General features: G+C 41.7%; 1 protein-coding gene across 1 annotated transcript in view; it reads right to left on the bottom strand.

The window, feature by feature from the left end:
• The window catches only part of CASZ1 (castor zinc finger 1), a 265,091-nt gene that overhangs the window by 206,036 nt on the left and 33,196 nt on the right, over positions 1 to 25,859 (bottom strand). Inside the window, exon 2 of the mRNA XM_063436193.1 lies at positions 8,615 to 8,704. The gene's annotated coding sequence lies outside the window, so the exon portion shown is untranslated. The remainder of the gene's footprint in view (positions 1 to 8,614; positions 8,705 to 25,859) is intronic.

Here is a 25,859-nt window from a genome sequence, read left to right as displayed (position 1 = left end):
GCCCACAGAACAGCTGACTGCCCAGCTCAGTGTATAGCACTCTAAGCCAGGCAGCGAATAGAAATGTGTGCTTGCAATCAAAGTACAGGTGTAGCCAATGAAAGAGACTGTTTAGGCTGTACAAATACTTGTATGGCTCAATATGGGTTTTCCACGTAACTTCAATGGGAAAGGGTGGAGCCTAGGATCCAGATGAAAAGATAAAAATCAGAAAAACAAATGCAGTGATTAAACATGCAAGTTAGTTTTCTACCATTATTAAATTATAAGAAGGTGTGGTGGTAATGGTGCTGGGTGAGAAAGCGAGAAAAGGGAAGAAATAAAATAAAGACATTTCTAAGTGCATCTCACACGAAGCCTAACGTTTTTAGGTATGAAACAGATAACTGTTCAGAAATATTTGTGCCATTGAAGCCAAGTTAGCAAAACAAATCTCAAACTCGCCTAACCTAGAGATTGCTACTGTGTGTATATACGTATAGATATACTCAAAGCTACTAATCCAAGAAGGTATCTATCCACCTTCTGAATGAGAGAGGTCATATATCGGGTAGCCATGAGCCTAAGAGGTTGTAGGCTCAAAGCAGCTATTTTGTTCTTTTAAGTGTATTTAAGAAATAGATGTGCTGACATTTTTTGTCTCAATCTCCTGAAAGCTCTAATGTCTGAAAATAAATACATTGTCTGATAATAAAGGCAGATCTGAAACACCTTTCACCACCAAATAAAGTTAAAAAACACCTGCCACAATGCACTTTAATCCTGCACAGGTCTCCGCTCTGAGGGTGACCTTGTCAAACATCTGTCCCAGCACCTTGCAGGGGGTCCGACCTACCTGTAGAGCTCTTTATCACAGAGTGCAGTAAAACCATAAGAATAAAATGTCCTTTGGTAATATGACTTTCACCCTTCTTGGAATCAATAACATTAACCTATTAAATGCCAGTGCAATGCGCATTGCACACAGTAAGATTAAGATAAATATCTGGGTTAAAAAACAGTTTTGTTGGTAACTATGCCCCCAATTATTCAAGTGATGACATTTTAACCCTTGCAGTGCTAAATGGGAGAGTAATACTTATGAATTCCTATTTCAGTGCATGAGAGAGCAAGAAAAACGCATTTCACTATCTGGAACTGCACGTGCCCTTTGACTGTCAGGATGAGACCAGCACGTTTCACTTAACTTGACTGACAGTATTTCGCTTTCTGGAATGGTAAGCACCGTATGACTGTCAACAGACTTCACTTTCTGGGACTTTAAGGATCCTTTCACTGCCAAAAAGAGAGCTGCACGTTCTACTGCCCAGAACTGCACTCCTGCGAGTGCTAGAAGGTACTGAACACTTTCCGTTGCAGATATAAGGGCTCTGCTTTCATAGATAGCTCTATCGAGGCCTGTGGGGACAGTGGGGGACCTGCTTAAAACAGGATAAAAGGGTGGGGATGGTACAATACTGAGCAAATCAGGAGAAGTCCCATATGCACTCTCCTTTTGACTGAGGGTACCCAACGTTTTGGGGTACTTCAAGCCAATAAGGTTTTTAGAGGTTAAGTGTCTAGAGTACATAAACATATTGTAAATGGACTCCCATTACGCAGGGATATTTTGCTAATCATATATAATAGCTGAGTACTAAAAGAGCTCTGGAGATGGGGCTGACCATCACTGTCTGCGGAACGTTTCTCACTCTCGTGTATAAGATGAATGTGTAGAAAGACATCAATTTCAATCACATGTGGAATTGTCCAACTTTATTTCAATGTACGAAAACTTGACATACCGGTAAATAAAGATTATCAATTTTTTTATAGTTGAAGCCGATAAAAGGCATTTGCGTTGACGGTCAGTGAGAGCACCCTGTGACCCAAAAAGAGGAGCATCTTATATTAAACTTACGATTACCATGGAGAATAAGAACCTAGCTCCCCGGGTGTGCCAGCAGGACATTGCCCTGCGGGTAACTAACATTAAATGCAGATGCACTCAGTGCTACTGTTCTAAATACTGTGCTCCTTGTATGGGGGAGTAAATCAGATCTGGCCTTTTTCATCCGTTAATTCCATTTGCAAGGAGTTATGAAAGCCACCAGATCTTCTTTACTTCTCAGATAGAATAAATAAATGCTGACACCAGGTATTAACATCTACGGGCAATAGGTGAACGTGGCCTTTCCCAGACTGTGAAAAAGAAAGTGGAAGGAAGAGAAGACACAAGCTACGGGCATTCTGTTTGTATTTGCTCGTGAATGTATTGCTCAGCAAGGCACATCTCGCCTTGTTGTGTGTTCATTTTAACTGCCCTGATGTTGGCAGCCGCAGAGAACACAGCTGACAACGCTTCAATGAAGCCCTGAAGGATGGACTTACAACTGTCCAGTCCACTTAGACATGAAGGTCAATGATCCAGCGCAGGCCCAGAAGTACAGGAGGAAAAAAAAAGAAAAAAAAGCCCCTGCAGCTACTGCCATGAGAAAAGCAGCGCACATTGCAAGGCCCCAGAGCTCTTCCCAACCTGACCTTCACGCTCTCGGCCAGACAGTTGGAGGTCTGCTTTCCCATGCGTTCCTGAAGAGTGCGACCAACCCATATGGTGCCCAATATGTTAACAATATGGATGTGCTGTAAGGCCTGGTCTACAGCAGATGTACATGACATCCATCCTACAGCCCTGGCAATCCGTAACTTCCTGCCGCTAGCCAAGACACCACCGGAAGCCCTCACTGTAGGGTAGGCTGATGAGGCAAAGTTAGACAGCAGCTGTCTCTGATTAACTGTTCTGCTACCTAACTCTGCTAAAATATCTTAGCCCCTACAATCCCCGGGGGTTTCCATTTAAGGAGCATCAACGGACGTGATGACCAACAGATCTTTATGCTACAGTTCAGACAAAAAAATATATATTTTTAAATCTAAACCTTTTCTTTGGTGATAAACATGAGAGAGAAAGCGAGAAGCAGAAATAGGAGTGAGCACAGATCATTATTGTGAGGATCAGACATCGTGTTATTTATTCCCTAAACTGAGATTTGCAGAGAATCACAAAGTTTCAGGTCTAACTAGCAGAAAAGGCAAAAAAAATGAAAATTTTACAAATCCATTCTACAGTTTTTAGTGGATGGGAGAAGAAAGTGAAAATTAAGGAAAGTAGTGGGAAGAGACTTGGATACTATGGGAGGGTGAAAATGCACTAAATATCGGGGTGGAATCTGCACCACTTTTAATACCCACTCTTGGTGAAGGCTTCTTATTTTATTTAAAACATCTCAGTACATTACAAAACTCCCGTAAGAAGACAATCGGGCAGTTTACGTCTGTCAATCTACTTATCCTTTTATGACAATATTGGGAACTTGCAGAGATACTAATCACAGTAGTTGTATCAGATGTTACTACGGAAAAACAATAAAAATAAAACAATAATAATCATATCATTACAGGAAGAATTTATATTCATACTGTCACATAGCTCGGACCAATCTCTTCATATTTTACTTCGATCACCTGCAATGCAAGGACTCACAACAGGAGCCTCATTAAACTGATCCCCAACATTCAGAACTTCAAAATCAAAGGTCATATTGGATCAACACATTTTTAATGATATGTATTGCTGGCCTCACAGCCTACCTTCAAAAGACACAGCAACAAAATATATGATCTTCCAGGCGTCCGTTTTTATTTACCTAAATCTAATAATCGTGGACAGGTCCTGCGTACCGAATGAAGGATTTTGTCAATGTACCCAAATCCAAACATTTGCATATGATTTGTTAAAGTCTAAAGTGCTAATTTCATGACTAAGCTTTTCTCATTCTGCAGCTTGGACCGGGGAAGAGTATCTGTACAAAATGTTATTTTCAAGCACAGCAAATTAAATAACACTAACAACTTTCCATCAGTTTTACAAACCCTGTGTATGTTGATCTCTAATAATAAACTTCCTTTAAAAGAATTATTTAAATGAACAGTTGAACTTTTTGTTCTCTGAAGCCCCAGTGACTCTCGTTACTATCTGCTGGATGAGGAAAGGGTTCCAGATATGATGTTGCTGAGCAATATTCTATTTGGTCACTTTTGCAAACAAAGGCAGGTATGCTGTTGTAGAGAGTGTAGGACAAGTTTGTCATGCACACGCATCCTAAAAATCTGTTTCTTTTAGTTTCAGCCTGTGAAATTTCACCAGGATCACAGCTGTGAGGTTTTACTGTCTCTTTAAATAAAGAAATACATATAATATCCATTTTTAAAAAATAAATAAATAACTGAATTATTATCCATTAAGTTAAATTTGGGCCTCATTATACTGACACCATACACTGACATGTCAAAACTCTTTTCTAAAGGGAAAGAAAATGAAGGCAAAGAAAAGGAAGGCAAGAGAGAGGGAAGGAAGGGAAAGGAAAGGAAGGCAAGAGAGAGGAAAGGAAGGGAAAGGAAGGCAAGAGAGAGGGAAGGAAGGGAAAGGAAAGGAAGGCAAGAGAGAGGAAAGGAAGGGAAAGGAAAGGAAGGCAAGAGAGAGGAAAGGAAGGGAAAGGAAAGGAAGGCAAGAGAGAGGGAAGGAAGGGAAAGGAAAGGAAGGCAAGAGAGAGGAAAGGAAGGGAAAGGAAGGCAAGAGAGAGGGAAGGAAGGGAAAGGAAAGGAAGGCAAGAGAGAGGAAAGGAAGGGAAAGGAAAGGAAGGCAAGAGAGAGGAAAGGAAGGGAAAGGAAAGGAAGGCAAGAGAGAGGGAAGGAAGGGAAAGGAAAGGAAGGCAAGAGAGAGGAAAGGAAGGGAAAGGAAGGCAAGAGAGAGGGAAGGAAGGGAAAGGAAAGGAAGGCAAGAGAGAGGAAAGGAAGGGAAAGGAAAGGAAGGCAAGAGAGAGGAAAGGAAGGGAAAGGAAAGGAAGGCAAGAGAGAGGGAAGGAAGGGAAAGGAAGGCAAGAGAGAGGGAAGGAAGGGAAAGGAAAGGAAGGCAAAGAAAAGGAAGGCAAGAGAGAGGGAAGGAAGGGAAAGGAAAGGAAGGCAAGAGAGAGGAAAGGAAGGGAAAGGAAGGCAAGAGAGAGGGAAGGAAGGGAAAGGAAAGGAAGGCAAGAGAGAGGGAAGGAAGGGAAAGGAAAGGAAGGCAAGAGAGAGGAAAGGAAGGGAAAGGAAGGCAAGAGAGAGGGAAGGAAGGGAAAGGAAGGCAAGAGAGAGGGAAGGAAGGGAAAGGAAGGCAAGAGAGAGGGAAGGAAGGGAAAGGAAAGGAAGGCAAGAGAGAGGAAAGGAAGGGAAAGGAAGGCAAGAGAGAGGGAAGGAAGGGAAAGGAAAGGAAGGCAAGAGAGAGGGAAGGAAGGGAAAGGAAGGCAAGAGAGAGGGAAGGAAGGGAAAGGAAAGGAAGGCAAGAGAGAGGGAAGGAAGGGAAAGGAAAGGAAGGCAAGAGAGAGGAAAGGAAGGGAAAGGAAAGGAAGGCAAGAGAGAGGGAAGGAAGGGAAAGGAAGGCAAGAGAGAGGGAAGGAAGGGAAAGGAAAGGAAGGCAAGAGAGAGGGAAGGAAGGGAAAGGAAAGGAAGGCAAGAGAGAGGAAAGGAAGGGAAAGGAAGGCAAGAGAGAGGGAAGGAAGGGAAAGGAAAGGAAGGCAAGAGAGAGGAAAGGAAGGGAAAGGAAGGCAAGAGAGAGGGAAGGAAGGGAAAGGAAAGGAAGGCAAGAGAGAGGGAAGGAAGGGAAAGGAAAGGAAGGCAAGAGAGAGGGAAGGAAGGGAAAGGAAAGGAAGGCAAGAGAGAGGGAAGGAATGGAAAGGAAAGGAAGGCAAGAGAGAGGGAAGGAAGGGAAAGGAAAGGAAGGCAAGAGAGAGGAAAGGAAGGGAAAGGAAGGCAAGAGAGAGGGAAGGAAGGGAAAGGAAAGGAAGGCAAGAGAGAGGGAAGGAAGGGAAAGGAAAGGAAGGCAAGAGAGAGGGAAGGAAGGGAAAGGAAAGGAAGGCAAGAGAGAGGGAAGGAAGGGAAAGGAAAGGAAGGCAAGAGAGAGGGAAGGAAGGGAAAGGAAAGGAAGGCAAGAGAGAGGGAAGGAAGGGAAAGGAAGGCAAGAGAGAGGGAAGGAAGGGAAAGGAAAGGAAGGCAAGAGAGAGGAAAGGAAGGGAAAGGAAGGCAAGAGAGAGGGAAGGAAGGGAAAGGAAAGGAAGGCAAGAGAGAGGGAAGGAAGGGAAAGGAAAGGAAGGCAAGAGAGAGGGAAGGAAGGGAAAGGAAAGGAAGGCAAGAGAGAGGGAAGGAAGGGAAAGGAAAGGAAGGCAAGAGAGAGGGAAGGAAGGGAAAGGAAAGGAAGGCAAGAGAGAGGGAAGGAAGGGAAAGGAAAGGAAGGCAAGAGAGAGGGAAGGAAGGGAAAGGAAGGCAAGAGAGAGGGAAGGAAGGGAAAGGAAAGGAAGGCAAGAGAGAGGGAAGGAAGGGAAAGGAAGGCAAGAGAGAGGGAAGGAAGGGAAAGGAAAGGAAGGCAAGAGAGAGGGAAGGAAGGGAAAGGAAAGGAAGGCAAGAGAGAGGGAAGGAAGGGAAAGGAAAGGAAGGCAAGAGAGAGGGAAGGAAGGGAAAGGAAAGGAAGGCAAGAGAGAGGGAAGGAAGGGAAAGGAAGGCAAGAGAGAGGGAAGGAAGGGAAAGGAAAGGAAGGCAAGAGAGAGGGAAGGAAGGGAAAGGAAAGGAAGGCAAGAGAGAGGGAAGGAAGGGAAAGGAAAGGAAGGCAAGAGAGAGGGAAGGAAGGGAAAGGAAGGCAAGAGAGAGGGAAGGAAGGGAAAGGAAAGGAAGGCAAGAGAGAGGGAAGGAAGGGAAAGGAAAGGAAGGCAAGAGAGAGGGAAGGAAGGGAAAGGAAGGCAAGAGAGAGGGAAGGAAGGGAAAGGAAAGGAAGGCAAGAGAGAGGGAAGGAAGGGAAAGGAAGGCAAGAGAGAGGGAAGGAAGGGAAAGGAAAGGAAGGCAAGAGAGAGGGAAGGAAGGGAAAGGAAAGGAAGGCAAGAGAGAGGGAAGGAAGGGAAAGGAAAGGAAGGCAAGAGAGAGGGAAGGAAGGGAAAGGAAAGGAAGGCAAGAGAGAGGGAAGGAAGGGAAAGGAAAGGAAGGCAAGAGAGAGGGAAGGAAGGGAAAGGAAAGGAAGGCAAGAGAGAGGGAAGGAAGGGAAAGGAAGGCAAGAGAGAGGGAAGGAAGGGAAAGGAAAGAAAGGCAAGAGAGAGGAAAGGAAGGGAAAGGAAGGCAAGAGAGAGGGAAGGAAGGGAAAGGAAAGGAAGGCAAGAGAGAGGGAAGGAAGGGAAAGGAAAGGAAGGCAAGAGAGAGGGAAGGAAGGGAAAGGAAAGGAAGGCAAGAGAGAGGGAAGGAAGGGAAAGGAAGGCAAGAGAGAGGGAAGGAAGGGAAAGGAAAGGAAGGCAAGAGAGAGGGAAGGAAGGGAAAGGAAGAGAAGAGGAGGGAAAGGAAGGCAAGGGAAAAGAAAGGCAAGGGAGAGGGAAGGAAGGGAAAGGAAAGGAAGGCAAGGGAGAGGGAAGGAAGGGAAAGGAAAGGAAGGCAAGAGAGAGGGAAGGAAGGGAAAGGAAAGGAAGGCAAGAGAGAGGGAAGGAAGGGAAAGGAAAGGAAGGCAAGAGAGAGGAAAGGAAGGGAAAGGAAGGCAAGAGAGAGGGAAGGAAGGGAAAGGAAAGAAAGGCAAGAGAGAGGGAAGGAAGGGAAAGGAAGAGAAGAGGAGGGAAAGGAAGGCAAGGGAAAAGAAAGGCAAGGGAGAGGGAAGGAAGGGAAAGGAAAGGAAGGCAAGGGAGAGGGAAGGAAGGGAAAGGAAAGGAAGGCAAGAGAGAGGGAAGGAAGGGAAAGGAAGGCAAGAGAGAGGGAAGGAAGGGAAAGGAAAGGAAGGCAAGGGAGAGGGAAGGAAGGGAAAGGAAGGCAAGAGAGAGGGAAGGAGGGGAAAGGAAAGAAAGGCAAGAGAGAGGGAAGGAAGGGAAAGGAAGAGAAGAGGAGGGAAAGGAAGGCAAGGGAAAAGAAAGGCAAGGGAGAGGGAAGGAAGGGAAAGGAAAGGAAGGCAAGGGAGAGGGAAGGAAGGGAAAGGAAGAGAAGAGGAGTGAAAGGAAGGCAAGGGAAAAGAAAGGCAAGGGAGAGGGAAGGAAGGGAAAGGAAAGGAAGGCAAGGGAGAGGGAAGGAAGGGAAAGGAAGAGAAGAGGAGGGAAAGGAAGGCAAGGGAAAAGAAAGGCAAGGGAGAGGGAAGGAAGGGAAAGGAAAGGAAGGCAAGAGAGAGGGAAGGAAGGGAAAGGAAGAGAAGGGAAAGAAAAGAAAGGCAAGGGAAAGGAAGAGAAGAGGAAGGAAAGGGAGAGGTATGGGGAAAAGGTAATTAATGGGAGTGAAAGGAAGGAAGGGAAAGGAAAGGAAGGAAACTAATTAATGCAGCACTTCAGATAATCATGTATTCCAGCTTTAACGGTTTTGAATGATTTACTATAGAAATCAGTAAAGGAATGACAGAAAGCACTCAAAAAGGACATAAAAGTACAGCAAATGGCACATTACACACAAGTCGAGTCAAGTCACAGGCCCTCTACATGTACATGTGTTGGTGGAAAACATAGGGATCATTTAAATTGTGATCCCAGTGAAAAGAACTAGTAAAGAAAATACAGAAGGATAAGGAGTGCTTTAAAAACATCATGATAATCACCCTTGTTTGCGGAAGACGTCCATTCCTACACAGTATTCGTTGAACTGTTTGCTCTTCGTTTCTTAATTACAGACGGTGTTTGATGGATTTCTAAACAAGGGGACAAATTAGACACAGGTTATGCCAATCTGTTAGCATTGACGCCCACAGCCAGCTAAGAAAAGGAAAGTAACACACTGATACTGGGACTTTGAATAAAGACAGGAGGAACCAGTACTGCTGGACATTTGTATCCTTGTAAACGGAGCTGAGAATTGTTAAATAAAGACTAGCTTTACAGACATGACATTTTTATGTAGCGGCCCAAAGCCTGCCAGTACACTCATTTTATAGTAGATACCATTCTCTTACAAACACGCAGAATAGACTTATTGTCCACATGTGCAATTTAACACAAGGCTAAGCACAAAAGAAAATATTACTGAGATACAAATACAATGATTGAATAATAAAAGAACCCCAATAGTCACCAGAACTGGGCAGGCATTGCTTTGGGTATGATCAGAAAATGTAGACAGCGCAAACTGTATAATGAATGCTGCAGTAATCCGCTAATTCATCCTCGATTTCATATTTTTGGACAAACATTTCAAATGATTTAATATTTTTGAAAAAAAAAGTTTTAATATTGTGGCTATAAATAAATATATATATATAAAATCAGGGGACGATGCTGCACTCACCTGAACATGCATTAATGGGGTGCTGCTGGGGGCCAAATTATACAATACACACGATCCAGCGCACTCACTTATCCACTAAGCAGCAACTTAAATGTATTAGAGTAGGACCTGCCAAAGATGGGGTACATTGACGTTGTGGCAGGCTTATGCAATGTGTGATCATATAGTGTAACTAAACCCCCATTATTTTTGCCTAGATTAGGAGTTTTTAAAAAAAACCTAATAAAATCTGTCAACATTGAAGTTGCTGTTTAGTGGATAGGTGAGTGCGCTGGATCTTGTGTATTGTGTGTATATATATATATATATACACATATTTTTGACATATGATATATTGTTGATATTTTAACATTTTAGAAATAAATTTTAAAATGTATCCAAAATTAAATTAAATCACTTGAAAAACTCAAAAAATACTAAACCGCGGTCAAAGTTTGTAAATTAATCTGTTAATCAAGAATTCTCTGGATATTACAATACTCAATAAATCACTGAAAATCATCAAAATCTTGTGTTTAACATAAAACACAGCAACACATGACCAAATGTTTAATAGACAGTGCAGATTGTTAATGGTATCACAGTCATCGCACAGCCAGGGGATACAATGTGTTAGGGAGATTTTCTGTTTCTCTCCATATTAGAAGCGCAATGTGCACAGCTTATAGCAGTGTTTGACATAAAGCCAAAAAGAAGGAACTCGACATTTCATTTCATTTCAGGCTTTATACATACCAACAGATCAGGTCATTTAAGTACAAAACAGCCGTTAAGCATAATTAATAATAACACCGGGTAGATGATTGTACCTAAACTATTCCAACAGGTTCCATCCTTGTCACACTAATCATGTCTGCTTCTACTGATATCAACCACCACGTAGTGTTCGTTATTTTGCAAGTTGGACAAAAAAGGCACGTTATTAAATGAATTGCTATAGGAACTCCACCAGGACACTATAAAGGATTCTCTCTGCGCATGCACACTGCACCTGCAATCATCTCAGCAAATTGCCCCTATGGAGTTATACACTTAATAAAAATAAAGCATTTTAGCTAAAATGACAGCCTGACTAGTATAGCTACATTTTGTGATTTCATACCTGCCAATTATCCCTATTTAGACGAGACAGTCCCTATTTTGAGCATAAATCCCTATTTTCTCTCCTAATGTCCCTCTTTTCTAGGAGCTCAATACTGTTGGTGTGTCTGAGAGTATAACAGAGCTCCACAGCAATAATACTCCCAGTAATGTGTCTGAGTGTATAACAGAGCTCCACAGCAATAATACTCCCAGTAATGTATCTGAGTGTGTAACAGAACTCCACAGCAATAATACTCCCAGTAATGTGTCTGAGTGTATAACAGAGCTCCACAGCAATAATACTCCCAGTAATGTGTCTGAGTGTATAACAGAGCTCCACAGCAATAATACTCCCAGTAATGTGTCTGAGTGTATAACAGAGCTCCACAGCAATATTACTCCCTGTAATGTGTCTGAGTGTATAACAGAGCTCCACAGCAATAATACTCCCAGTAATGTGTCTGAGTGTATAACAGAGCTCCACAGTAATAATACTCCCAGCAATGTGTCTGAGTGTATAACAGAGCTCCACAGCAATAATACTCCCAGTAATGTGTCTAGGTGTATAACAGAGCTTAACGGTAATAATACTCCCAGTAATGTGTCTGAGTGTATAACAGAGCTCCACGGTAATAATACTCCCAGTAATGTGTCTGAGTGTATAACAGAGCTCCACAGCAATAATACTCCCAGTAATGTGTCTGAGTGTATAACAGAGCCCCACAGCAATAATACTCCCAGTAATGTGTCTGAGTGTATAACAGAGCCCCACAGCAATAATACTCCCAGTAATGTGTCTGAGTGTATAACAGAGCCCCACAGCAATAATACTCCCAGTAATGTGTCTGATTGTATAACAGAGCTCCACAGCAATAATACTCCCAGTAATGTGTCTGATTGTATAACAGAGCTCCACAGCAATAATACTCCCAGTAATGTGTCTGAGTGTATAACAGAGCCCCACAGCAATAATACTCCCAGTAATGTGTCTGAGTGTATAACAGAGCTCCACAGCAATAATACTCCCAGTAATGTGTCTGAGTGTATAACAGAGCTCCACAGCAATAATACTCCCAGTAATGTGTCTGAGTGTATAACAGAGCCCCACAGCAATAATACTCCCAGTAATGTGTCTGAGTGTATAACAGAGCCCCACAGCAATAATACTCCCAGTAATGTGTCTGAGTGTATAACAGAGCTCCACAGTAATAATACTCCCAGTAATGTGTCTGAGTGTATAACAGAGCTCCACAGCAATAATACTCCCAGTAATGTGTCTAGGTGTATAACAGAGCTTAACGGTAATAATACTCCCAGTAATGTGTCTGAGTGTATAACAGAGCTCCACGGTAATAATACTCCCAGTAATGTGTCTGAGTGTATAACAGAGCTCCACAGCAATAATACTCCCAGTAATGTGTCTGAGTGTATAACAGAGCCCCACAGCAATAATACTCCCAGTAATGTGTCTGAGTGTATAACAGAGCCCCACAGCAATAATACTCCCAGTAATGTGTCTGATTGTATAGCAGAGCTCCACAGCAATAATACTCCCAGTAATGCGTCTGATTGTATAACAGAGCTCCACAGCAATAATACTCCCAGTAATGTGTCTAGGTGTATAACAGAGCTTAACGGTAATAATACTCCCAGTAATGTGTCTGAGTGTATAACAGAGCTCCACGGTAATAATACTCCCAGTAATGTGTCTGAGTGTATAACAGAGCTCCACAGCAATAATACTCCCAGTAATGTGTCTGAGTGTATAACAGAGCCCCACAGCAATAATACTCCCAGTAATGTGTCTGAGTGTATAACAGAGCCCCACAGCAATAATACTCCCAGTAATGTGTCTGATTGTATAGCAGAGCTCCACAGCAATAATACTCCCAGTAATGCGTCTGATTGTATAACAGAGCTCCACAGCAATAATACTCCCAGTAATGTGTCTGAGTGTATAACAGAGCTTAACGGTAATAATACTCCCAGTAATGTGTCTGAGTGTATAACAGAGCTCCACGGTAATAATACTCCCAGTAATGTGTCTGAGTGTATAACAGAGCTCCACAGCAATAATACTCCCAGTAATGTGTCTGAGTGTATAACAGAGCCCCACAGCAATAATACTCCCAGTAATGTGTCTGAGTGTATAACAGAGCCCCACAGCAATAATACTCCCAGTAATGTGTCTGAGTGTATAACAGAGCCCCACAGCAATAATACTCCCAGTAATGTGTCTGATTGTATAACAGAGCTCCACAGCAATAATACTCCCAGTAATGTGTCTGATTGTATAACAGAGCTCCACAGCAATAATACTCCCAGTAATGTGTCTGAGTGTATAACAGAGCCCCACAGCAATAATACTCCCAGTAATGTGTCTGAGTGTATAACAGAGCTCCACAGCAATAATACTCCCAGTAATGTGTCTGAGTGTATAACAGAGCTCCACAGCAATAATACTCCCAGTAATGTGTCTGAGTGTATAACAGAGCCCCACAGCAATAATACTCCCAGTAATGTGTCTGAGTGTATAACAGAGCCCCACAGCAATAATACTCCCAGTAATGTGTCTGAGTGTATAACAGAGCTCCACAGTAATAATACTCCCAGTAATGTGTCAGTGTATAACAGAGCTCCACAGCAATAATACTCCCAGTAATGTGTCTAGGTGTATAACAGAGCTTAACGGTAATAATACTCCCAGTAATGTGTCTGAGTGTATAACAGAGCTCCACGGTAATAATACTCCCAGTAATGTGTCTGAGTGTATAACAGAGCCCCACAGCAATAATACTCCCAGTAATGTGTCTGAGTGTATAACAGAGCCCCACAGCAATAATACTCCCAGTAATGTGTCTGAGTGTATAACAGAGCCCCACAGCAATAATACTCCCAGTAATGTGTCTGATTGTATAGCAGAGCTCCACAGCAATAATACTCCCAGTAATGCGTCTGATTGTATAACAGAGCTCCACAGCAATAATACTCCCAGTAATGTGTCTGAGTGTATAACAGAGCCCCACAGCAATAATACTCCCAGTAATGTGTCTGAGTGTATAACAGAGCTCCACAGCAATAATACTCCCAGTAATGTGTCTGAGTGTATAACAGAGCTCCACAGCAATAATACTCCCAGTAATGTGTCTGAGTGTATAACAGAGCTCCACAGCAATAATACTCCCAGTAATGTGCCTGAGTGTATAACAGAGCTCCACAGCAATAATTCTCCCAGTAATGTGCCTGAGTGTATAACAGAGCTCCACAGCAATAATACTCCCAGTAATGTGTCTGAGTGTATAACAGAGCTCCACGGCAATAATACTCCCAGTAATGTGTCTGAGTGTATAACAGAGCTCCACAGCAATAATACTCCCAGTAATGTCTGAGTGTATAACAGAGCTCCACAGCAATAATACTCCCAGTAAATGTGTTTAGAAATCAGTCTGTGTAACTAAGATACATTGTTCTTGTCCTAACATATCCGGTTCTATATATTGCTTTCTCTGCTGTATCCTGTGAAGATCTATATGCCGTGTGCTATCTATATCTATAAAATGTTGAATGGCTCTGTTCTGTTGAACTATAAACTAAAAACTTTCACAAAAAAATGTAATACATTGGGGGGAAAAATAATTTTTAGTTTCAGAAATTGATATTAGTAAATCGCCTTAAATTTCCCTGAGCAGCCCCACCTCTACTCACACCAACACCCCTAAAATTGTCCTTTTGAAATGTGGGGGTGCAATTTGGTTTTTAATTCACTACAATCTGCTGTTTAGAAATTAAAGCCCTTTTTGTTAGTCCATACACCTGACGACACATTTTACTTTATTAGTGATTGGAGAGAGTCCATTTCATTGTCAACAAACAATGAGCAGAACTGAGCATTTCCCCCCAAAACTCATGTTATATAGAGCATTTTGGATCGAGTTGAATGTTACTGGATTTGACTGGTTGCTGCATATTTGACTACAGAGCTAAACGAGGAACCATCAGCCACATTATCTCACAGGAATAAGCAAATTTTATTCTGAAACAAAAAAGTAAAAATATAGGTAATCTGACAACTGAACAATAATTCAACTAATAGTCAATTTATGTCACTAAATTGTAAGTCTCATTCGAAAAAGATCAACACTGCAAGATACTCAACAGATCTGTGCATACAAGATTTAACCCCTTAGTGGAAGATATTGTGCAATATCCATTATATGGTCAAGAAATATTTACTTGGATATTTGATCCAATATTGATTTGATTGTGACGATCCCAGATTTAATTAGTCACTACTGATGTGTTTATATATGTGATTCACTTTTGGTCATTGGTAGTTGCTGCTTTCTGGAGTGCAGTGTTTAAGTGGTAATGATTTAGTGTCTGGAGCGCACATATTCACGTTGGTTTATAATGTATTTAGTGATTTAGTCGCTCATTTATATGTGACGCAGCCTCCTTTAGGTCTATTATCTATTCCTTATTCAGTTACCGTTTATTTTATATTTAATATCCATTATATCACTGTATTTACCCAACTCCATGTTCTAATGGGATTAAAGGAGAAGTATTAAACATTGAACAATCACCACTAAAACTAACAGAATATTCCTCCTGACTTCTCTAATTCTAGATATTTTCCCCAGAATTCCTATTCTTTACGGATAACATCCACTTTCTAGTATAACATTTATAGTAATGTATTGCTGGTGATATCTGGTAATTGGCTGCTGATTTGGTTAAATCCAATATCAGCAAGTTTTGTATAAACTGCTATTATCATATTATTATTATTATTATTATTATTATTATTATTATTATTATTATTGGTATTTATATAGCACCAGCTTATTCCGCAGCGCTTTACAATAAAAGTGGAATTTACCAAATGAGACAATAACAAAATGTAACAGGAACAATAGGTTGAAGAGGGCCCTGCTCAAACCAGCTTACAGTCTAGAGGAGGTGGGGCATAAAAACACAATAGGAAGGGTATTGAGAGAGAGAGCAAACAGACAGGGTGGGAAAGTAGCAGAGTTGGAGGTGAGAGTGAAGTGTGGCCCTATAGGAGAGAGCGAGAAGAAGGTTTGAGAGAGAAGTTACTCTTGGAGGCCATAAGCTTTCCTGAAAAGATGGGTTTTGAGGGACTTCTTAAATGATTGAAGACTAGGGGAGAGTCTGACAGGGGTAGGCAGGCTGTTCCAAAGGAAAGGAGCCGCCCGTGAGAAGTCTTGCAGGCGTGAATTTGCAGCAGAAAGGAGAGACCGAGAGGGGGCATAACAATGAATCCGTGAGGAAATGTAAGAGGGGCTAGAGTTGGTATGGGCTTTATAGGTAAGGGTTAGTATTTTAAATTGACACCTGTAGGATACAGGAAGCCAGTGCAAGGATCGACAGAGGGGTGAGGTGTGGGAGGAGCGACAGGAGAGAAAGATCAGCCTGGCGGCAGCATTCATTACAAATTGTAGGGGGGCAGTACGGCTTCTGGGGAGACCAATCAGAGAATTACAGTAATCGTTGCGAGAGATTACTAGAGGATGAATCACCTCCTTGGCAGCATCTTGTGTAAGAAAGAGGCGGGTGCGGGCAATGTTTTTAAGTTGGAATCGACAGGTTTTAGCAACAGACTGGACATGAGGCGCAAAGGTGAGGCCGGGATCAAAAGTGACACACAGACAGCCAGCTTGAAAGGATGGGGTGAGGCAGGTACCGTCAACCTGCAGGGACAGTGAAGGAGGAAGATCGGTGTTATGAGGAGGAAAATAAAGAAACTCAGTTTCAGTCCGAGATGGAAGAAAGGTAATATTTTTATAATTAAAAACCTACATTCTATGAGGAACATCGGAATTCTAAAGTCACTTACTAGAGATTAGATAGACGGAATCTTTGCAGGGTTTAAAAATCATTTTTAGTTTTTGGTCTTTATTTTGGGAGAGAAAAAGATTTGCTGAGCAGGTCACAGTTAAGTTTATCCAGACAAATTCCACTTATGTGAAATAAAATTACGGCAAAAAGTTTTAGGAAAAGCAGCTAATTGTCAAAAAACAAAAGGTTTCAGATCGATCCCAGATAGGGACCCTGCCAAAAATGTTGCCAAATGTATAAACACAGCTACCGAGAGAGTTTGTGTCACTTTAAGCAAATATTGTGGCGTTTCCATGACAATCCCTGTTTTGAATATCCTACAAGTTAACATTTTGAGAAGAAAACTTCCTGTTTGTGTTTTAATAACTGGATTAGTATGTTCAAGATTTCTTTCTTTCTTAAATGTAAAAAAAAAGCCGGAATATCTCAGGGTGAGTGTGGTCACTAAAAGGTTTTAAAGCCAGGAGCATAAATTATACTACCCTTTATAAATGATTCACAATGATACCATGAAGCCAGATGATGGATTTAAAGGGAAAACATGAGAAAGATGAATGAGGAATTAAACAAACTTAAAGAGACAATGTAACTATTGGGATTTCTGCACAATTGGCTCTATATGCAATATAATTTATAAATCTTACTGGTTTTTATATATTAATATTTATCCTCTGCACCAGGTATGGCATGTAGATTAATGCACACAGGATGAAACAATGGAGAACTGTGCTATGGGTCCAAAACATCAAACAATAGCCAGAGACAAAAACCCACAGCCATCACAATGCAGTGTGAAAAAAAAGAACTGTTTATTAAACCATATGGTCAAAGAAAATCCAACGGCCGTATGATTTGTCTATGGTATGTAAATGAAATGAATACAAGCAGTGCCATGTCTGTACAATATTTATTTAACATGCCTAAGAGTGCATGTGTTTATGCTGCATTTCTCTGTAGATGGATGAGTGTTTGCTGACAGTCCCTTTTTAATTAACCCTCTAAGAACCATAACCAATATAATCTATTGTAGTGGTTATGGTGCTAGGAGATTCTGAGTCCTGTTCCTCCAGTTTTGTCTAATTATTTTCTCATATGTCTAAAGGGCCACTCCAAGCATCATAGTCACTAGTGCCTGCTGTATTGGTTATTATGCTAGCAATCCCTGGCCCAGTTCCCTAGTAATGGGGCAAACCGTTACCTGGGTCCCCAATGCCTCCAAGGTGCCTTGATGCTATTTGAGATGCATTGGGCTCCTGCAGAACTGCAGAAGCTAATCCAGTCACCATTCATTGGCTGAGAGAGTCAGCTGACCACTCTCAGCCAATGAATAGCACTTCGGGCATGGAAGTTTGCACAGAATTAACATTAGCCAGCCTGGAACTCTTGTTCCTCTGCAAATACTCCTCCAGCAGAAAAGGGACACTCCAGGCACCCAGACCACTTCTGCCCATTGGAGTGGTCTGGGTGCCAACTCCCACTACCCTTAACCCTGTAATTATTGCAGTTTTCATAAACTGCAATATTAACCTTGCAGGGTTAACTCCTTCTCTAGTGGCTGTCTACTAGACAGCCACTAGAGGAGACATCCGTGTTCATAGAACACGAAAAGTAGTTTAAAACGACGCTGGACGTCGTCACGCTATGCGAGGACCTCCAGCGGTGCCGAAATCCCCATAGGAAAGCATTATATAATGCTTTCCTATGGGGATGTCTAATGCGCGTGCGCGGCCACGGGGTTTTAACCTCTTCAGCAACTTGGGATGGGGGAGTGGGAGGGGGGGGGGGTGGGAGGGAGGTAGAGGGGCACTACATGGTCCTGCAATGCCAGGAAACTAATATGTTTTCCTGGCACTGGAGAATCCCTTTAATGCATATTCTTTCATTATTATTTTCAGAAAACCAACACTTCCTACGGAATAGGCTGCCTGCCCCCATCAGACTCTCCCCTAGTCTTCAATCGTTTAAGAAGCGCCTTAAAACCCATCTCTTTAGGAAAGCCTATGGCATCCCAGACTAACCTCTACCTTACATACCCGGCTCTCGCTCTCTCCTAAAGGGCAGCACTCTACTCTCTCCTCCAGCTCTGCTTCACTCCCACCTTATTTGATTGCGAATTCCTGTCCTATAGACTGTAAGCTCTTTTGAGCAGGGTCCTCTTAGAAACCTATAGTTTCTGTAAGCTATTTATAGTTAAATCCTCCCTCTCATAATATTGTAAAGTGCTACGGAATCTGTTGGCGCTATATAAATGGAGATAATAATAATATAGTAAGTTTAGCTGGAAATACCAATTGAAGTTCACCATTCTGTGCAGAGATGGCCTTGTTGTAACTATAACACAATTTTCAAACCCTCTGTAACGATTACTGATGGAAAAAAAACACAGGTGAAAAGGTTTGATGTCAGCAAAATGTATCTGCAAACTTTTGCTTTAAACAGACATTTATTTGTGAAACAATTTCATTGCAGATTTTTGTTAAAGCTGTAATGTGCAATAAAATAGCTAATTATGAGAACATTTTTATTTTACTACTAAACGTGTGGTTATAGAAGTATAAGCAATACATGGTAGAAGTTACCTTTTAATTTAAAGGGACACTCCAAGCACCATAACCACTGCAGTGCTATAACCCCCTCCTCCCCCCGTTTTAGAACAGTTTGACTACTTACCTGGAATTCCCCAGGTGCAGCTCCTCACCTCCACTACTGATGGCATAGAACTGAAAACTCAAAAAGCACGGGATTCGGATAGCTCTCCTGAGCTGCTAGCTCATTGGCTGAGAGCATTAACTCAGACGGAGAGATTACGGCTTTCCATCATCAATAGGAGAAACGAGGAGCATTGCTCGTTAGACACTAGGTAAGAAGTCAAACTGCTCTACAATGATTTGATTAGTTACACTGGGGGGAGTCAAGGCACGTCCCTAGCACTCTAACCACTGCAATGTGCTGTAGTAGTTATGGTGCTTGGAGTATTATAGGTGGTCCGCGTTTTAAGACCTACCTGTTTTACAGCGGCTTGCACTTACAACCAGCTCTCTCGCTGGGTGGTAAGTGTGAGTCGTCGTGGGAATTAGAGGGATTCCCTGGTCAGCTGCGTTCGTCTATGTTCGGGAACATTTCCCCAGAAATTTGCCTGAACATAGACAAGCACACCAGAGCAGGGAATCCCTCTAATTCCCACGACGACTCGCACTTACCACCCCGCGAAGTTTAGAGGTCAATCTACACCAGAACAGTGCACTGTTGTGGTTATGGTATCCAGTGCCCTGACATTGTCAAACAATATTTAGTGGAACCTTTTTTAAATAGTCACTATGGGTGCCTCTGGTCCGGCCTCCTTTTCAGATATCGCTAAATTGGAAGTTCTTACTGCCATAATAGTGATGCCTGTTCTGCCAGTATTTGGAAAGAATATGTCTAATGTTGAAAAAAGATTAATACCAGTTTCACAATAAGGGCAGACCTGCTCTAAAACAGCGAAAATGGACAAAAAAAATGAGTATCGACACATTTACGACTCAATAAATTTCTCCTCCCCAAATATCAAAACTTTATTTTCCCTGTTTGTAAACAGATTTGAGTACACATCCTCCAAGCAATACAAAAAAGGGTCAAATTCTAATAACAAATATCCAACATCATTCACTTCATTTGGGATTAACAGGAACTGACCAGACATTGCAAGTTTTACACCAAAGCAGACAAATTTGGAAATGTCTCCCACACACTTATTGGGCAATTTCCTTCTCAATTTTTTGAAAAATCCCAATTTAGTCAATTGTCCTCGATGTGAATTAGAAATAAACTGCATATACATACACACATTTCATGTAGGATTTGTTATGAAAGCTTCCTATCCCTTTTGTTAAATTGATGCAATCACAAATACTCAACTGCTTTTCATTCATTAGCATTGAAATAACTAAAAGTGCTCTGGGGGGTCCACACTGGAATTTTGCATAAGACACAATTTATTATAACTTTCTTTATATCAGAACTACACATATTTTAGTAATTTAACTCTTTGGAGAGGAATAGTAAAGTTACATTATAAAGCAATGTCTATCTTGGCCCAGCAGCTTTCTATCACATAACAAAGCCATTTGTAAAAACTGAGCGTGTCAAAAACAAACAAAATAAAAATCTGTCAGCGTCTGACGACCAGTACCCTAAGCCACCATTACTTGCATAGATAGGAGCCCCAACAGAGGGCTAGCACAGGATCTAACAGACCTAAGTGACACCAAAGTATCTACCTTCACTGTCAGAAGGAGTCTTACAATCTAATAATACAGAGCAAGTTCAAGCTGTGAATCTATTCTTTTAGAAAATCCCTCACATGAGCCAGTCGCAGACATGTGATTACGTGGAGACCCACATTTTTGTTGGAATGAGCTCTGCGATGCTGAGCAGGCAGATTATTTGATGTTATTCAACGAGTCATATAAAGACATTTTTTGGGGGATCTTCCACTGCGTTTCTTCCCATGGATCTTCAAAACTGTCAGAGTTTGCATGACACAAAAAGCTTTCATTATATTCCCGTTTCTTTGTGTTTAATTCATTGTTATATAGAGGTTTGTCTATGCCAAAATAATAAACAATGACTGTTTTGACTTCTCTGTTTAATTAGATTTTTCCAGAGTGGACTAAGAAATATATATAGTAGATTTATAACTTTAAGAGAATCTAACATTTATTTACTTTGGCTGATGAGAAAGGAGACAGTAACAGCAAAGTGAGCAAACATTACTAAGAGCTGGAAAAAAAACAAAGGGGGAAAAAGCAACAAAGAGAGAATTAAACCTTGTTTCTTCAGATGTGAGATTTCTTGCACAAGGTAAGATTGGGTGGAACTTTGATTCCACCTCGATTTCTTCCCATTTATTTACTGTAAATACAGCTTAGCACAACATGAATGTGCTTTTTATTATTATTATTATTCCCACGCCTGTTTTTATTTTCTGGGACACCTGTTCTTTATCTCAAAAAGAGATAAAACACCGAGAAATATTACAGACTGAATAAAATAATAAATGTGTACTGCCAGTGTCTTCCATACTGAAGTCATTCTCTGTCCTGGTAATCTGAAGGTAGAATGCAACGCCATTCAGGGGGGAAGGAATTTGTACGCGCTCTGTTGAATTGTTTATTAGAAGGTACTGTAACAGAAGAGGAAGTGATGATAAGGCAATGAACCTGGTCCCACATGTCATACAAACCATGGCGGAATTTAGACAGCATCTTTTATACTTGGAAATGGTGCGGCCATGGATTCATTTAGCCTATAGTTTTCCAAATGATGGAATAGCAGTCCGGTACTGCGCTACTAATCTCCATACCCAGCATACTCCTTTAACTCGATATGGTAAGAAGTTAGTGTATCGGCAGATGTGCATTGCCAAACATTGGAAACTGATATCAGAAATCTCGCAGGAAGTTCTCGGACTAAAAGTTCGAAATTGAAAAATATATGCAAGTGATTGATTTACTTTTAAACGATCAACACAAGGCTACTTTTAAACTACTATACCATGGTGTAACAATACATTGTATCCAATGCACCACTTTAGGGCAGCATCAGATTAGCAAACTGTTTAAAAGAACAGATCTATGTAGAATTGAGCATAATTTGCAGTCTCGTATTAATCAATCACTGAACCAAAGGAACTGCAAATATTAGGCTAGAGCAACCGAACTTGGAAAATATCCAACGCCGCTATTTTTCCAGTTTGGATATTTTTGACAAAGATCTGTTATTCCTTGTCAGTTCATCATAGTTGGTGGTTTAATGAACACACGCCATTTGTGATGGACACACACGTCATGTGATTACTGTGTAAGACATTCCAAAATAGAACACAGACTGACTCAGTATCGGTTTACAACTCTGCTGGGCTTATTCACTAAATTCAAACTGAATCCTGCATTTTAGGCTGGTTTCATATCAGCTACTGTGAATTAAAACATTTTAAATTCCCCATAAATAATTACATGTCAGGAAATAAACGTCAGGGTTACTGACAAAGTGAGAAGTTTTGAGAATTCAATACGAATTGTAAAAATTTTAGACAAAACTACTTCAAAGCAATTCTGTTTTCCTAAATTTGAAATTCAGTTTGAATTCCCAGCAATTTTCACATGATAAAATGAGCGGAGTATGTCCTTGTGTTGAGAGTATTTAATGAATTAGGTCCCACATGCAAACTCCTCCAGGGCCCAGCTGGTAATATTAATAGAATCTCTGCCATGAGATCTCTCCTTGAAATATTCCTCCGAGGGAATAGGAAGTTTTACTTCCGCATTAGTCATCTAAATCTGTCCAACCTTGGCCCGCCATGATAGGCTGCAAGTACCAGTCTCACAGACAGATTCAGACCAATGATACAAAAGGAAAGCATCCATATCGTCACAGGCTGAGGGGGGCTGGCTTTGGGTACAAAGAGAAAACAATCAAAAACCAGGGGACACAGCACAATATCTACTAAAAGACGCTGCGGTTATGGTAATGCAACCTCCTGAGTCCCTTTAAGTAGTGGGTATAACAGAAACAAAGTTTTGCAGGAGATTGTGGGATACATCAAATGATGTTTCTATCTCCGCTGTACCTCACTACCTGTGATGATCAAGACCCCCTCCTGTCACCTGCAGATTGATTATACGGTCTACTCAGCAGAAACAACAGTTCCTGTTTTGTTTTGTGTTTGTTCTTTCTCTTTTTTTTTCTTGCTTCATTGAAGTTCCCTCTTTAATTGTTAAGGCGAACTAATCTTTGAAACACGACCTGCTTTTAATTCTCTTCTGATGTTCCCTCGGCTGTTTTTTGGTTTCTGTGGTCTCGCACCTCTGTGCTGCAGATTTAAAAGCATGGTGTTAATGCCCCTTCAATTAAGGGCTGCGGCGTGTGAAGACTCTTTTACAGCAGCTAATTTCAGTGGAAAAAGAGATGAGCTCTCAGCCATTTGGTGCCAGAGGTTTGTACCTTGACTGTGACGACTAAAGGGTTAAGAAAGACTAAACTCTCGCTGCTTGTATTTATTCCCCATAAGCGTCTCCGGTGCTGCCTGCGCTGTTAGCCTTCCAAGCGGCAGGCCACACATAGAATGCCTGTGGGGATCTGGCTGAAGGACAGGCACACTCCATCCTGGAAGATTTCACAGGGTTTTTCCCCAGGTGTAAATTTAAATGACTTATCAACAATTCCTCCTATTGGAGTTTTCAAAAATGAAACATACGGTTTATGCTGTTTTATTTGTCATTCCAGTAGGTTTGCTGTTTGCCGTATCTGTGTTTAGAAAAACTCCATGCTTTGCTCCATGCGATACCATATGTGTAGTTTATGGATCTAACAGTGCAGGGGCCTATTCACAAGACTCACACTGTGCTCATGCCGAGCCTGTATTAAGTAGGAGCTCCATTAAACACGGTAGGGGTTTATTCACTGAACACCAAATGGTAGATAATTAAAATCTGAATGGCAAAATTCAGGCTAAAATAGCCAAGATGAGAGACTTGAAATTGTTTTCCAAACTAGCACTTTTTACCTATATTTTGCAATTTGGTTTAATCTCACAACAATTCACTGTAGAATAAACCCCAGTAGAATCACTGAGCAATACAGACTGCTAACATCAAGGTTAGAGTTAAATCATGCGATTAATGCTAGCTGCCTATTGAGCTGCTAATTTCACAGCTGGGCTTACTGTGAGCTGCTGAATTCACAGTTGGACTTACTGTGAGCTGCTGAATTCGCTGTTGGGCTTACTGTGAGCTGCTGAATTCACTGTTGGGCTTACTGTGAGCTGCTGAATTCGCTGTTGGGCTTACTGTGAGCTGCTGAATTCACTGTTGGGCTTACTGTGAGCTGCTGAATTCACTGTTGGGCTTACTGTGAGCTGCTGAATTCACAGCTGGGCTTACTGTGAGCTGCTGAATTCGCTGTTGGGCTTACTGTGAGCTGCTGAATTCACAGTTGGGCTTACTGTGAGCTGCTGAATTCGCTGTTGGGCTTACTGTGAGCTGCTGAATTCACTGTTGGGCTTACTGTGAGCTGCTGAATTCACTGTTGGGCTTACTGTGAGCTGCTGAATTCACTGTTGGGCTTACTGTGAGCTGCTGAATTCACTGTTGGGCTTACTGTGAGCTGCTGGATTCACAGCTGGGCTTACTGTGAGCTGCTGAATTCACTGTTGGGCTTACTGTGAGCTGCTGAATTCACAGTTGGGCTTACTGTGAGCTGCTGAATTCGCTGTTGGGCTTACTGTGAGCTGCTGAATTCACTGTTGGGCTTACTGTGAGCTGTTGAATTCACTGTTGGGCTTATTGTGAGCTGCTGAATTCATTGTTGGGCTTATTGTGAGCTGTTGAATTCACTGTTGGCTTATTGTGAGCTGCTGAATTCACAGCTGGGCTTACTGTGAGCTGCTGAATTCACTGTTGGCTTACTGTGAGCTGCTGAATTCACTGTTGGGCTTACTGTGAGCTGGTGAATTCACTGTTGGGCTTATTGTGAGCTGCTGAATTCACTGTTGGGCTTACTGTGAGCTGCTGAATTCACTGTTGGCTTATTGTGAGCTGCTGAATTCACAGCTGGGCTTACTGTGAGCTGTTGAATTCACCTTTGGGCTTACTGTGAGCTGCTGAATTCACTGTTGGGCTTATTGTGAGCTGCTGAATTCACTGTTGGCTTACTGTGAACTGTTGAATTCACTGTTGGGCTTACAGTGAGCTGCTGAATTCACAGTTGGGCTTATTGTGAGCTGCTGAATTCACTCTTGGCTTACTGTGAACTGTTGAATTCACTGTTGGGCTTACGGTGAGCTGCTGAATTCACAGTTGGGCTTACTGTGAGCTGTTGAATTCACTGTTGGGCTTATTGTGAGCTGCTGAATTCACAGCTGGGCTTACTGTGAGCTGCTGAATTCACAGCTGGGCTTACTGTGAGCTGCTGAATTCACAGTTGGGCTTACTATGGGCTGCTTATTTCACAGTTGGGCTTACTATGGGCTGCTTATTTCACAGTTGGGCTTACTATGGGCTGCTGAATTCACAGTTGGGCTTACTATGAGCTGTTGAATTCACAGCTGGGCTTATTGTGAGCTGCTGAATTCACAGTTGGGCTAACTGTGAACGGCTGAATTAAAAATTAAGTTCGCTGCAAGTGTTCAGAGTTCAAGATTAGGTTTACTGTGACCTGCTGAGTTCAATGTAATATTTACTATGAGCTGCCAATTCCAGGGCTATATGTAATAAATGGTGCTGAGTTTATGTAAGGTTGACTATAAAATGAAGGTTTTAAATCTATTGTGATGCACTGAGTTCACAGGCTCACTGTGTGCTGCTGAATTCAAGAGTAGCTGAATAAACTAAAGTTATGTAAATCCTGAGCTGCTGAGTTCAGCAAACCTTATCACACAGCTGGGCAGGAAAAAATAAAGATCTTTGTTAACTAGGTGAATAGTGATTGTAGCTCAAGTGAACGTTTCCTGTATAATTCAGGAGCTGAAACAAATTGGTTACATGACATGGCCCCAAAATCTGGTGGAATCATTCATTTCACATCACACAAATTAAGGTTTCAATTTACAAGATAAAAAAAATTATTCATTTTAACAT

Source organism: Pelobates fuscus, chromosome 11, assembly GCF_036172605.1.
Source record: "Pelobates fuscus isolate aPelFus1 chromosome 11, aPelFus1.pri, whole genome shotgun sequence".
Lineage (NCBI taxonomy): Eukaryota > Metazoa > Chordata > Amphibia > Anura > Pelobatidae > Pelobates > Pelobates fuscus.
The sequence above is the reverse complement of the archived record's forward strand: the minus strand, read 5'-3'. Positions and strand labels throughout refer to the sequence as shown.